This window comes from Heterodontus francisci, chromosome 25, assembly GCF_036365525.1.
Source record: "Heterodontus francisci isolate sHetFra1 chromosome 25, sHetFra1.hap1, whole genome shotgun sequence".
In the NCBI taxonomy this organism is placed as follows: domain Eukaryota; kingdom Metazoa; phylum Chordata; class Chondrichthyes; order Heterodontiformes; family Heterodontidae; genus Heterodontus; species Heterodontus francisci.
Genome location: NC_090395.1, coordinates 13,213,217 through 13,225,703, shown reverse-complemented (window position 1 = coordinate 13,225,703; position 12,487 = coordinate 13,213,217).

Genomic DNA, 12,487 nt, shown 5'->3' with positions numbered 1-12,487 from the left:
TCTCTCTCTCTCTCTATGCCGGTCTCTTTATACTCCGGCTCCGCACTCGCTGTTTCCTGCTGTCTGAGTGAACTCTCTCTCTCTCCCGCTCTCTTTATACTCCGGCTCCGCACTCGCTGTTTCCTGCTGTCTGAGTGAACTCTTTCTCTCTCATGGTCTCTTTATACTCCGGCTCTGCACTTGCTGTTTCCCGCTGTCTGAGTGAACTCTCTCTCTCTCTCTCCCGGTCTCTTTATACTCCGGCTCCGCTCTCGCTGTTTCCCACTGTCTGAGTGAACTCTCTCTCTCTCCCGGTCTCTTTATACTCCGGCTCCGCTCTTGCTGTTTCCCACGCAATGAGTGAACTCTCTCTCTCCCATGGTCTCTTTATACTCCAGCTCCGTTCTCGCTGTTTCCCACTGTCTGAGTGAACTCTCTCTCTCTCCCGGTCTCTTTATACTCCAGCTCCGCTCTCGCTGTTTCCCGCTGTCTGAGTGAACTCTCTCTCTCTCCCGGTCTCTTTATACTCCGGCTCCACTCTCGCTGTTTCCCGCTGTCCGAGTGAACTCACTCTCTGCAGGTCTCTTTATACTCTGGCTCCGCTCTCGCTGTTTCCTGCTGTCTGAGTGAACTCTCTCTCTCTGTCTCTCTCTGCCGGTCTCTTTATACTCCGGCTCCACTCTCGCTGTTTCCCGCTGTCCGAGTAAACTCTCTCTCTCTCTCTCTCTGCAGGTCTGTTTACACTGGGCTCCGCTCTCGCTCCCGCTGTCTGAGTGAACTCTCTCTCTCTCCCGGTCTCTTTATACTCCGGCTCCTCTCTCGCTGTTTCCTGCTGTCTGAGTGAACTCTCTCTCTCACCCGGTCTCTTTATACTCCAGCTCCTCTCTTGCTGTTTCCCGCTGTCTGAGTGAACTCTCTCTCTCTCTCCCGGTCTCTTTCTACTCCGGCTCCGCTCTCGCTGTTTCCCGCTGTCTGAGTGAACTCTCTCACTCTCCCCGGTCTCTTTATACTCCGCCTCCGCTCTCGCTGTTTCCTGCTCTCTGAGTGAACTCTCTCTCTCTCCCGGTCTCTTTATACTCCAGCTCCGCTCTCGCTGTTTCCCGCTGTCTGAGTGAACTCTCTCTCTCTCCCGGTCTCTTTATACTCCGGCTCCACTCTCGCTGTTTCCCGCTGTCCGAGTGAACTCACTCTCTGCAGGTCTCTTTATACTCTGGCTCCGCTCTCGCTGTTTCCTGCTGTCTGAGTGAACTCTCTCTCTCTGTCTCTCTCTGCCGGTCTCTTTATACTCCGGCTCCACTCTCGCTGTTTCCCGCTGTCCGAGTAAACTCTCTCTCTCTCTCTCTCTGCAGGTCTGTTTACACTGGGCTCCGCTCTCGCTCCCGCTGTCTGAGTGAACTCTCTCTCTCTCCCGGTCTCTTTATACTCCGGCTCCTCTCTCGCTGTTTCCTGCTGTCTGAGTGAACTCTCTCCCTCCCCCGGTCTCTTTATACTCTGGCCCCTCTCTCGCTGTTTCCCGCTGTCTGAGTGAACTCTCTCTCTCTCTCCCGGTCTCTTTATACTCTGGCTCCACTCTCGCTGTTTCCCACTGTCTGAGTGAACTCTCTCTCTCTCTCACCCGGTCTCTTTATACTCCGGCTCCACTCTCGCTGTTTCCCGCTGTCTGAGTGAACTCCCACTCTCTCCCTCCCCCGGTCTCTTTATACTCTGGCCCCTCTCTCGCTGTTTCCCGCTGTCTGAGTGAACTCTCTCTCTCTCTCCCGGTCTCTTTATACTCTGGCTCCACTCTCGCTGTTTCCCACTGTCTGAGTAAACTCTCTCTCTATCCCCCGGTCTCTTTATACTCCGGCTCCGCTCTCGCTGTTTCCCGCTGTCTGAGTGAACTCTCTAACTCTCTCTGCAGGTCTCTTTATGCTTAGGCTCCAGTCTCGCTGTTTCCTGCTGTCTGAGTGAACTCTCTCTCTCTCTCTCTCTCTCTCTATGCCGGTCTCTTTATACTCCGGCTCCGCACTCGCTGTTTCCTGCTGTCTGAGTGAACTCTCTCTCTCTCCCGGTCTCTTTATACTCCGGCTCCGCACTCGCTGTTTCCTGCTGTCTGAGTGAACTCTTTCTCTCTCATGGTCTCTTTATACTCCGGCTCTGCACTTGCTGTTTCCCGCTGTCTGAGTGAACTCTCTCTCTCTCTCTCCCGGTCTCTTTATACTCCGGCTCCGCTCTCGCTGTTTCCCACTGTCTGAGTGAACTCTCTCTCTCTCCCGGTCTCTTTATACTCCGGCTCCGCTCTTGCTGTTTCCCACGCAATGAGTGAACTCTCTCTCTCCCATGGTCTCTTTATACTCCAGCTCCGTTCTCGCTGTTTCCCACTGTCTGAGTGAACTCTCTCTCTCTCCCGGTCTCTTTATACTCCAGCTCCGCTCTCGCTGTTTCCCGCTGTCTGAGTGAACTCTCTCTCTCTCCCGGTCTCTTTATACTCCGGCTCCACTCTCGCTGTTTCCCGCTGTCCGAGTGAACTCACTCTCTGCAGGTCTCTTTATACTCTGGCTCCGCTCTCGCTGTTTCCTGCTGTCTGAGTGAACTCTCTCTCTCTGTCTCTCTCTGCCGGTCTCTTTATACTCCGGCTCCACTCTCGCTGTTTCCCGCTGTCCGAGTAAACTCTCTCTCTCTCTCTCTCTGCAGGTCTGTTTACACTGGGCTCCGCTCTCGCTCCCGCTGTCTGAGTGAACTCTCTCTCTCTCCCGGTCTCTTTATACTCCGGCTCCTCTCTCGCTGTTTCCTGCTGTCTGAGTGAACTCTCTCTCTCACCCGGTCTCTTTATACTCCAGCTCCTCTCTTGCTGTTTCCCGCTGTCTGAGTGAACTCTCTCTCTCTCTCCCGGTCTCTTTCTACTCCGGCTCCGCTCTCGCTGTTTCCCGCTGTCTGAGTGAACTCTCTCACTCTCCCCGGTCTCTTTATACTCCGCCTCCGCTCTCGCTGTTTCCTGCTCTCTGAGTGAACTCTCTCTCTCTCCCCCGGTCTCTTTATACTCCGGCTCCTCTCTCGCTGTTTCCCGCTGTATGAGTGAACTCTCTCTCTCTCCCGGTCTCTTTATACTCCAGCTCCGCTCTCGCTGTTTCCCGCTGTCTGATTGAAATGTCTCTCTCTCTCCCGGTCTCTTTATACTCCGGCTCCTCTCTCGCTGTTTCCCGCTGTCTGAGTGAACTCTCTCTCTCTCCCGGTCTCTTTATACTCCATCTCCGCTCTCGCTGTTTCCCGCTGTCTGATTGAAATGTCTCTCTCTCTCCCGGTCTCTTTATACTCCGGCTCCTCTCTCGCTGTTTCCCGCTGTCTGAGTGAACTCTCTCTCTCCCCCGGTCTCTTTATACTCCGGCTCCACTCTCGTTGTTTCCCGCTGTCCGAGTGAACTCTCTCTCTCTCTCCCGGTCTCTTTATACTCCAGCTCCTCCCTTGCTGTTTCCCGCTGTCTGAGTGAACTCTCTCTCTGACCCGGTCTCTTTATACTCCGGCTCCGCTCTCTCTGTTTCCCGCTGTCTGAGTGAACTCTCTCTCTCTCTCTCCCGGTCACTTTATACTCCGGCTCCTCTCTCGCTGTTTCCCGCTCTCTGAGTGAACTCTCTCTCTCTCCCGGTCTCTTTGTCCTCCGGCTCCTCTCTTGCTGTTTCCCGCTGTCTGATTGAAATCTCTCTCTCTGCCCGGTCTCTTTCTACTCCGGCTCCTCTCTCGCTGTTTCCCGCTGTCTGAGTGAAATCTCTCTCTCACCCGGTCTCTTTTTGCTCCAGCTACGCTCTCGCTGTTTCCCGCTGTCTGAGTGAACTCTCTCTCTCTCCCGGTCTCTTAATACTCCGGCTCCTCTCTTGCTGTTTCCCGCTGTCTGAGTGAACTCTCTATCTCACCCGGTCTCTTCACACTCCGGCTCCGCTCTCTCTGTTTCCCGCTGTCTGAGTGAACTCTCTCACTCTCTCCCGCTCTATTTATACTCCGGCTCCGCTCTCGCTGTTTCCCGCTCTCTGAGTGAACTCGCTCTCTCCCCCAGTCTATTTATACTCCTGCTCCGCTCTCGCTGTTTCCTGCTCTCTGAGTGAACTCTCTCTCTCTCCCCCGGTCACTTTATACTCCGGCTCCTCTCTCGCTGTTTCCCGCTGTCTGAGTGAACTCTCTCTCTCTCTCTCTCTCTCTCTATGCCAGTCTCTTTATACTCCGGCTCCACTCTCGTTGTTTCCCGCTGTCTGAGTGAACTCTCTCTCTCTCTCTCGGTCTGTTTATACTCCGACTCCGCTCTAGCTGTTTCCCGCTGTCTGAGTGAACTCTCTCTCTCTCCCGGTCTCTTTATACTCCGGCTCCTCTCTCGCTTTTTGCCGCTGTCTGAGTGAACTCTCTCTCTCTCCCGGTCTCTTTATACTCCAGCTCCTCTCTTGCTGTTTCCCGCTATCTGAGTAAACTCTCTCTCTGACCCGGTCTCTTTATACTCCGGCTCCGCTCTCTCTGTTTCCCGCTGTCTGAGTGAACTCTCTCTCTCTCTCTCACCCGGTCACTTTGTAATCCGGCTCCGCTCTCGCTGTTTCCCGCTGTCTGAGTGAACTCTCTCACTCTCCCCGGTCTCTTTATACTCCGGCTCCTCTCTCGCTGTTTCCCGCTGTCTGAGTGAACTCTCTCTCTCTCCCGGTCTCTTTCTACTCCAGCTCCACTCTCGCTGTTTCCCGCTGTCTGATTGAAATGTCTCTCTCTCTCCCGGTCTCTTTATACTCCGGCTCCTCTCTCGCTGTTTCCCGCTGTCTGAGTGAACTCTCTCTCTCTCCCGGTCTCTTTATACTCCAGCTCCGCTCTCGCTGTTTCCCGCTGTCTGATTGAAATGTCTCTCTCTCCCCCGGTCTCTTTATACTCCGGCTCCACTCTCGTTGTTTCCCGCTGTCTGAGTGAACGCTCTCTCTCTCCCGTTCTCTTTATGCTCCGGCTCCACTCTCGTTGTTTCCCGCTGTCCGAGTGAACTCTCTCTCTCTCTCCCGGTCTCTTTATACTCCGGCTCCTCTCTCGCTGTTTCCAGCTCTCTGAGTGAACTCTCTCTCTCTCACCCGGTCTCTTTGTCCTCCGGCTCCTCTCTTGCTGTTTCCCGCTGTCTGATTGAAATCTCTCTCTCTGCCCCGGTCTCTTTCTACTCCGGCTCCTCTCTCGCTGTTTCCCGCTGTCTGAGTGAAATCTCTCTCTCTCCCCCGGTCTCTTTCTACACCGGCTCCTCTCTCGCTGCTTCTCGCTGTCTGAGTGAACTCTCTCTCTCACCCGGTCTCTTTTTGCTCCAGCTAAGCTCTCGCTGTTTCCCGCTGTCTGAGTGAACTCTCTCTCTCTCCCGGTCTCTTAATACTCCGGCTCCGCTCTCTCTGTTTCCCGCTGTCTGAGTGAACTCTCTCACTCTCTCCCGCTCTATTTATACTCCTGCTCCGCTCTCGCTGTTTCCTGCTCTCTGAGTGAACTCTCTCTCTCTCCCCCGGTCACTTTATACTCCGGCTCCTCTCTCGCTGTTTCCCGCTGTCTGAGTGAACTCTCTCTCTCTCCCGGTCTCTTTATACTCCAGCTCCTCTCTTGCTGTTTCCCGCTGTCCGAGTGAACGCTCTCTCTCTCCCGTTCTCTTTGTACTCCGGCTCCACTCTTGCTGTTTCCCGCTGTCCGAGTGAACTCTCTCTCTCTCTCTCTCTGCCAGTCTCTTTATACTCCGGCTCCGCTCTCGCTGTTTCCCGCTGTCTGAGTGAACTCTCTCTCTCTCTCTCTCTCTCTGCCAGTCTCTTCAAACTCCGGCTCCGCTCTCGCTGTTTCCCGCTGTCTGAGTGAACTCTCTCTCTCTCTCCCGGTCTCTTTATACTCCGGCTCCACTCCAGCTGTTTCCCGCTGTCTGAGTGAACTCTCTCACTCTCCCCGGTCTCTTGATACTCCGGCTCCGCTCTCGCTGATTCCCGCTCAATGAGTGAAGTCTCTCTCTCCCATGGTCTCTTTCTACTCCAGCTCCACTCTCGCTGTTTCCCACTGTCTGAGTGAACTCTCTCTCTCTCCCGGTCTCTTAATACTCCGGCTCCTCTCTTGCTGTTTCCCGCTGTCTGAGTGAACTCTCTCTCTCACCCGGTCTCTTCACACTCCGGCTCCGCTCTCTCTGTTTCCCGCTGTCTGAGTGAACTCTCTCTCTCTCTCTCCCGGTCTCTTTATACTCCGGCTCCTCTCTTGCTGTTTCCTGCTGTCTGAGTGAACTCTCTCTCTCACCCGGTCTCTTTATACTCCAGCTCCTCTCTTGCTGTTTCCCGCTGTCTGAGTGAACTCTCTCTCTCTCTCCCGGTCTCTTTCTACTCCGGCTCCGCTCTCGCTGTTTCCCGCTGTCTGAGTGAACTCTCTCACTCTCCCCGGTCTCTTTATACTCCGCCTCCGCTCTCGCTGTTTCCTGCTCTCTGAGTGAACTCTCTCTCTCTCCCCCGGTCTCTTTATACTCCGGCTCCTCTCTCGCTGTTTCCCGCTGTATGAGTGAACTCTCTCTCTCTCCCGGTCTCTTTATACTCCAGCTCCGCTCTCGCTGTTTCCCGCTGTCTGATTGAAATGTCTCTCTCTCTCCCGGTCTCTTTATACTCCGGCTCCTCTCTCGCTGTTTCCCGCTGTCTGAGTGAACTCTCTCTCTCTCCCGGTCTCTTTATACTCCGGCTCCGCTCTCGCTGTTTCCCGCTGTCTGATTGAAATGTCTCTCTCTCCCCCGGTCTCTTTATACTCCGGCTCCACTCTCGTTGTTTCCCGCTGTCTGAGTGAACCCTCTCTCTCTCCCGTTCTCTTTATGCTCCGGCTCCACTCTCGTTGTTTCCCGCTGTCCGAGTGAACTCTCTCTCTCTCTCCCGGTCTCTTTATACTCCAGCTCCTCCCTTGCTGTTTCCCGCTGTCTGAGTGAACTCTCTCTCTGAGCCGGTCTCTTTATACTCCGGCTCCGCTCTCTCTGTTTCCCGCTGTCTGAGTGAACTCTCTCTCTCTCTCTCCCGGTCACTTTATACTCCGGCTCCTCTCTCGCTGTTTCCCGCTCTCTGAGTGAACTCTCTCTCTCTCCCGGTCTCTTTGTCCTCCGGCTCCTCTCTTGCTGTTTCCCGCTGTCTGATTGAAATCTCTCTCTCTGCCCGGTCTCTTTCTACTCCGGCTCCTCTCTCGCTGTTTCCCGCTGTCTGAGTGAAATCTCTCTCTCTCCCCCGGTCTCTTTCTACACCGGCTCCTCTCTCGCTGTTTCTCGCTGTCTGAGTGAACTCTCTCTCTCACCTGGTCTCTTTTTGCTCCAGCTACGCTCTCGCTATTTCCCGCTGTCTGAGTGAACTCTCTCTCTCTCCCGGTCTCTTAATACTCCGGCTCCTCTCTTGCTGTTTCCCGCTGTCTGAGTGAACTCTCTCTCTCACCCGGTCTCTTCACACTCCGGCTCCGCTCTCTCTGTTTCCCGCTGTCTGAGTGAACTCTCTCACTCTCTCCCGCTCTATTTATACACCGGCTCCGCTCTCGCTGTTTCCCGCTCTCTGAGTGAACTCGCTCTCTCCCCCAGTCTATTTATACTCCTGCTCCGCTCTCGCTGTTTTCTGCTCTCTGAGTGAACTCTCTCTCTCTCCCCCGGTCACTTTATACTCCGGCTCCTCTCTCGCTGTTTCCCGCTGTCTGAGTGAACTCTCTCTCTCTCCCGGTCTCTTTATACTCCAGCTCCTCTCTTGCTGTTTCCCGCTGTCCGAGTGAACGCTGTCTCTCTCCCGTTCTCTTTGTACTCCGGCTCCACTCTTGCTGTTTCCCGCTGTCCGAGTGAACTCTCTCTCTCTCTCTCTCTGCCAGTCTCTTTATGCTCCGGCTCCGCTCTCGCTGTTTCCCGCTGTCTGAGTGAACTCTCTCTCTCTCTCTCTCTCTCTGCCTGTCTCTTCAAACTCCGGCTCCGCTCTCGCTGTTTCCCGCTGTCTGAGTGAACTCTCTCTCTCTCTCCCGGTCTCTTTATACTCCGGCTCCGCTCCAGCTGTTTCCCGCTGTCTGAGTGAACTCTCTCAATCTCCCAGGTCTCTTGATACTCCAGCTCCGCTCTCGCTGATTCCCGCTCAATGAGTGAACTCTCTCTCTACCATGGTCTCTTTCTACTCCAGCTCCACTCTCGCTGTTTCCCACTGTCTGAGTGAACTCTCTCTCTCTCCCGGTCTGTTTATACTCCAGCTCCGCTCTCGCTGTTTCCCGCTGTCTGAGTGAACTCTCTCTCTCTCTCCCGGTCTCTTTCTACTCCGGCTCCGCTCTCGCTGTTTCCTGCTGTCTGAGTGAAGTCTCTCACCCTCTCCCGGTCTCTTTATATTCTGGCTGCTCTCTCTCTGTTTCCCGCTGTCTGAGTGAACTCTCTCTCTCTATCACGGTCTTTTTATCCTCCGGCTCCGCTCTCGCTGTTTCCCGCTGTCTGAGTGAACTCTCTCACTCTCCCGGTCTCTTTATACTCCGGCTCCACTCTCGCTGTTTCCCGCTGTCCGAGTAAACTCTCTCTCTCTCTCTCTCTCTGCAGGTCTCTTTATACTGGGCTCCGCTCTCTCTGCTCCCGCTGTCTGAGTGAACTCTCTCTCTCTCTCTCTCTCTCTCTCTGCCAGTCTCTTTATACTCCGGCTCCACTCTCGTTGTTTCCCGCTGTCTGAGTGAACTCTCTCTCTCTCTCTCGGTCTGTTTATACTCCGACTCCGCTCTCGCTGTTTCCCGCTATCTGAGTGAACTCTCTCTCTGACCCGGTCTCTTTATACTCCGGCTCCGCTCTCTCTGTTTCCCGCTGTCTGAGTGAACTCTCTCTCTCTCTCTCACCCGGTCACTTTGTACTCCGGCTCCGCTCTCGCTGTTTCCCGCTCTCTGAGTGAACTCTCTCACTCTCCCCGGTCTCTTTATACTCCGGCTCCTCTCTCGCTGTTTCCCGCTGTCTGAGTGAACTCTCTCTCTCTCCCGGTCTCTTTATACTCCAGCTCCGCTCTCGCTGTTTCCCGCTGTCTGATTGAAATGTCTCTCTCTCCCCCGGTCTCTTTATACTCCGGCTCCTCTCTCGTTGTTTCCCGCTGTCTGAGTGAACGCTCTCTCTCTCCCGTTCTCTTTATGCTCCGGCTCCACTCTCGTTGTTTCCCGCTGTCCGAATGAACTCTCTCTCTCTCTCCCGGTCTCTTTATACTCCAGCTCCTCCCTTGCTGTTTCCCGCTGTCTGAGTGAACTCTCTCTCTGACCCGGTCTCTTTATACTCCGGCTCCGCTCTCTCTGTTTCCCGCTGTCTGAGTGAACTCTCTCTCTCTCTCTCCCGGTCACTTTATACTCCGGCTCCTCTCTTGCTGTTTCCCGCTGTCTGATTGAAATCTCTCTCTCTGCCCCGGTCTCTTTCTACTCCGGCTCCTCTCTCGCTGTTTCCTGCTGTCTGAGTGAAATCTCTCTCTCTCCCCCGGTCTCTTTCTACACCGGCGCCTCTCTCGCTGTTTCTCGCTGTCTGAGTGAACTCTCTCTCTCACCCGGTCTCTTTTTGCTCCAGCTACGCTCTCGCTGTTTCCCGCTGTCTGAGTGAACTCTCTCTCTCTCCCGGTCTCTTAATACTCCGGCTCCTCTCTGGCTGTTTCCCGCTGTCTGAGTGAACTCTCTCTCTCACTCGGTCTCTTCACACTCCGGCTCCGCTCTCTCTGTTTCCCGCTGTCTGAGTGAACTCTCTCACTCTCTCCCGCTCTATTTATACTCCGGCTCCGCTCTCGCTGTTTCCCGCTCTCTGAGTGAACTCTCTCTTTCCCCCAGTCTATTTATACTCCTGCTCCGCTCTCGCTGTTTCCTGCTCTCTGAGTGAACTCTCTCTCTCTCCCCCGGTCACTTTATACTCCGGCTCCTCTCTCGCTGTTTCCCGCTGTCTGAGTGAACTCTCTCTCTCTCCCGGTCTCTTTATACTCCAGCTCCTCTCTTGCTGTTTCCCGCTGTCCGAGTGAACGCTCTCTCTCTCCCGTTCTCTTTGTACTCCGGCTCCACTCTTGCTGTTTCCCGCTGTCCGAGTGAACTCTCTCTCTCTCTCTCTCTGCCAGTCTCTTTATACTCCGGCTCCGCTCTCGCTGTTTCCCGCTGTCTGAGTGAACTCTCTCTCTCTCTCTCTCTCACTGCCAGTCTCTTCAAACTCCGGCTCCGCTCTCGCTGTTTCCCGCTGTCTGAGTGAACTCTCTCTCTCTCTCCCGGTCTCTTTATACTCCGGCTCCGCTCCAGCTGTTTCCCGCTGTCTGAGTGAACTCTCTCACTCTCCCCGGTCTCTTGATACTCCGGCTCCGCTCTCGCTGATTCCCGCTCAATGAGTGAACTCTCTCTCTCCCATGGTCTCTTTCTACTCCAGCTCCACTCTCGCTGTTTCCCACTGTCTGAGTGAACTCTCTCTCTCTCCCGGTCTGTTTATACTCCAGCTCCGCTCTCGCTGTTTCCCGCTGTCTGAGTGAACTCTCTCTCTCTCCCCCGGTCTCTTTCTACTCCGGCTCCGCTCTCGCTGTTTCCCGCTGTCTGAGTGAACTCTCTCACTCTCCCCGGTCTCTTTATACTCCGGCTCCTCTCTTGCTGTTTCCCGCTGTCTGAGTGAACTTTCTCCCTCTCCCGGTCTCTTTATACTCCAGCTCCTCTCTTGCTGTTTCCCACTGTCTGAGTGAACTCTCTCTCTCTCCCGGTCTCTTAATACTCCGGCTCCTCTCTTGCTGTTTCCCGCTGTCTGAGTGAACTCTCTCTCTCACCCGGTCTCTTCACAATCCGGCTCCGCCCTCTCTGTTTCCCGCTGTCTGAGTGAACTCTCTCACTCTCTCCCGCTATATATATACTCCGGCTCCGCTCTCGCTGTTTCCCGCTCTCTGAGTGAACTCTCTCTCTCCCCCGGTCTCTTTATACTCCGGCTCCGCTCTCGCTGTTTCCTGCTCTGTGAGTGAAATCTCTCTCTCTCTCCCGGTCTCTTTATACTCCAGCTCCACTCTTGCTGTTTCCCGCTGTCGGAGTGAACGCTCTCTCTCTCCCGTTCTGTTTATACTCCGGCTCCACTCTCGCTGTTTCCCGCTGTCCGAGTGAACTCTCTCTCTCTCTCTCTCTCTCTGCCTGTCTCTTTATACTCCGGCTCCGCTCTCGCTGTTTCCCGCTGTCTGAGTGAACTCTCTCTCTCTCTCCCGGTCTCTTTATACACCGGCTCCGCTCCAGCTGTTTCCCGCTGTCTGAGATAACTCTCTCACTCTCCCCGGTCTCTTTATACTCCAGCTCCGCTCTCGCTGATTCCCGCTCAATGAGTGAACTCTCTCTCTCCCATGGTCTCTTTCTACTCCAGGTCCACTCTCGCTGTTTCCCACTGTCTGAGTGAACTCTCTCTCTCTCCCGGTCTCTTTATACTCCGGCTCCGCTCTCGCTGTTTCCTGCTGTCTGAGTGAACTCTCTCACTCTCCCCCGTCTCTTTATACTCCGGCTTCACTCTCGCTGTTTCCCGCTGTCCGAGTGAACTCTCTCTCTCTCTCTCTGCCAGTCTCTTTATACTCCGGCTCCGCTCTCGCTGTTTCCCGCTGTCTGAGTGAACTCTCTCTCTCCCGGTCTCTTTATACCCCGGCTGCGCTCTCGCTGTTTCCTGCTGTCTGAGTGAACTCTCTCACTCTCCCCCGGTCTCTTTATACTCCGGCTCCTCTCTCGCTGTTTCCCGCTGTCTGAGTGAACTCTCTCTCTCTCCCGGTCTCTTTATACTCCAGCTCCTCTCTTGCTGTTTCCCGCTGTCTGAGTGAACGCTCGCTCTCTCCCGTTCTCTTTATACTCCGGCTTCACTCTCGCTGTTTCCCGCTGTCCGAGTGAACTCTCTCGCTCTCTCTCTGCCAGTCTCTTTATACTCTGGCTCCGCTCTCGCTGTTTCCCGCTGTCTGAGTGAACTCTCTCTCTCTCTCTCTCTGCCAGTCTCTTTATACTCCGGCTCCGCTCTCGCTGTTTCCCACGCAATGAGTGAACTCTCTCTCTCCCATGGTCTCTTTATACTCCAGCTCCGCTCTCGCTGTTTCCCGCTGTCTGAGTAAACTCTCTCACTCTCCCCGGTCTCTTTATACTGTGGCTCCGCTCTCGCTGTTTCCTGCTCTCTGAGTGAACTCTCTCTCTCACCGGCGGTCTCTTGATACTCCGGCTCCTCTCTCGCTGTTTCCCGCTGTCTGAGTGTACGCTCTCTCTCTCCCGGTCTCTTAATACTCCGGCTCCTCTCTTGCTGTTGCCTGTTGTCTGAGTGAACTCTCTCTCTCACCCGGTCTCTTCACACTCCGGCTCCGCTCTCTCTGTTTCCCGCTGTCTGAATGAACTCTCTCACTCTCTCCCAGTCTCTTGATACTCCGGCTCAGCTCTCGCTGTTTTCCGCTCTCTGAGTGAACTCTCTCTCTCTCCCGGTCTCTTTATACTCCGGCTCCTCTCTTGCTGTTTCCCGCTGTCTGATTGAAATCTCTGCTCTCTCCCCGAGTCTCTTTATCCTCCGGCTCCGCTCTCGCTTTTCCTGCTCTCTGAGTGAACTCTCTCTCTCTCC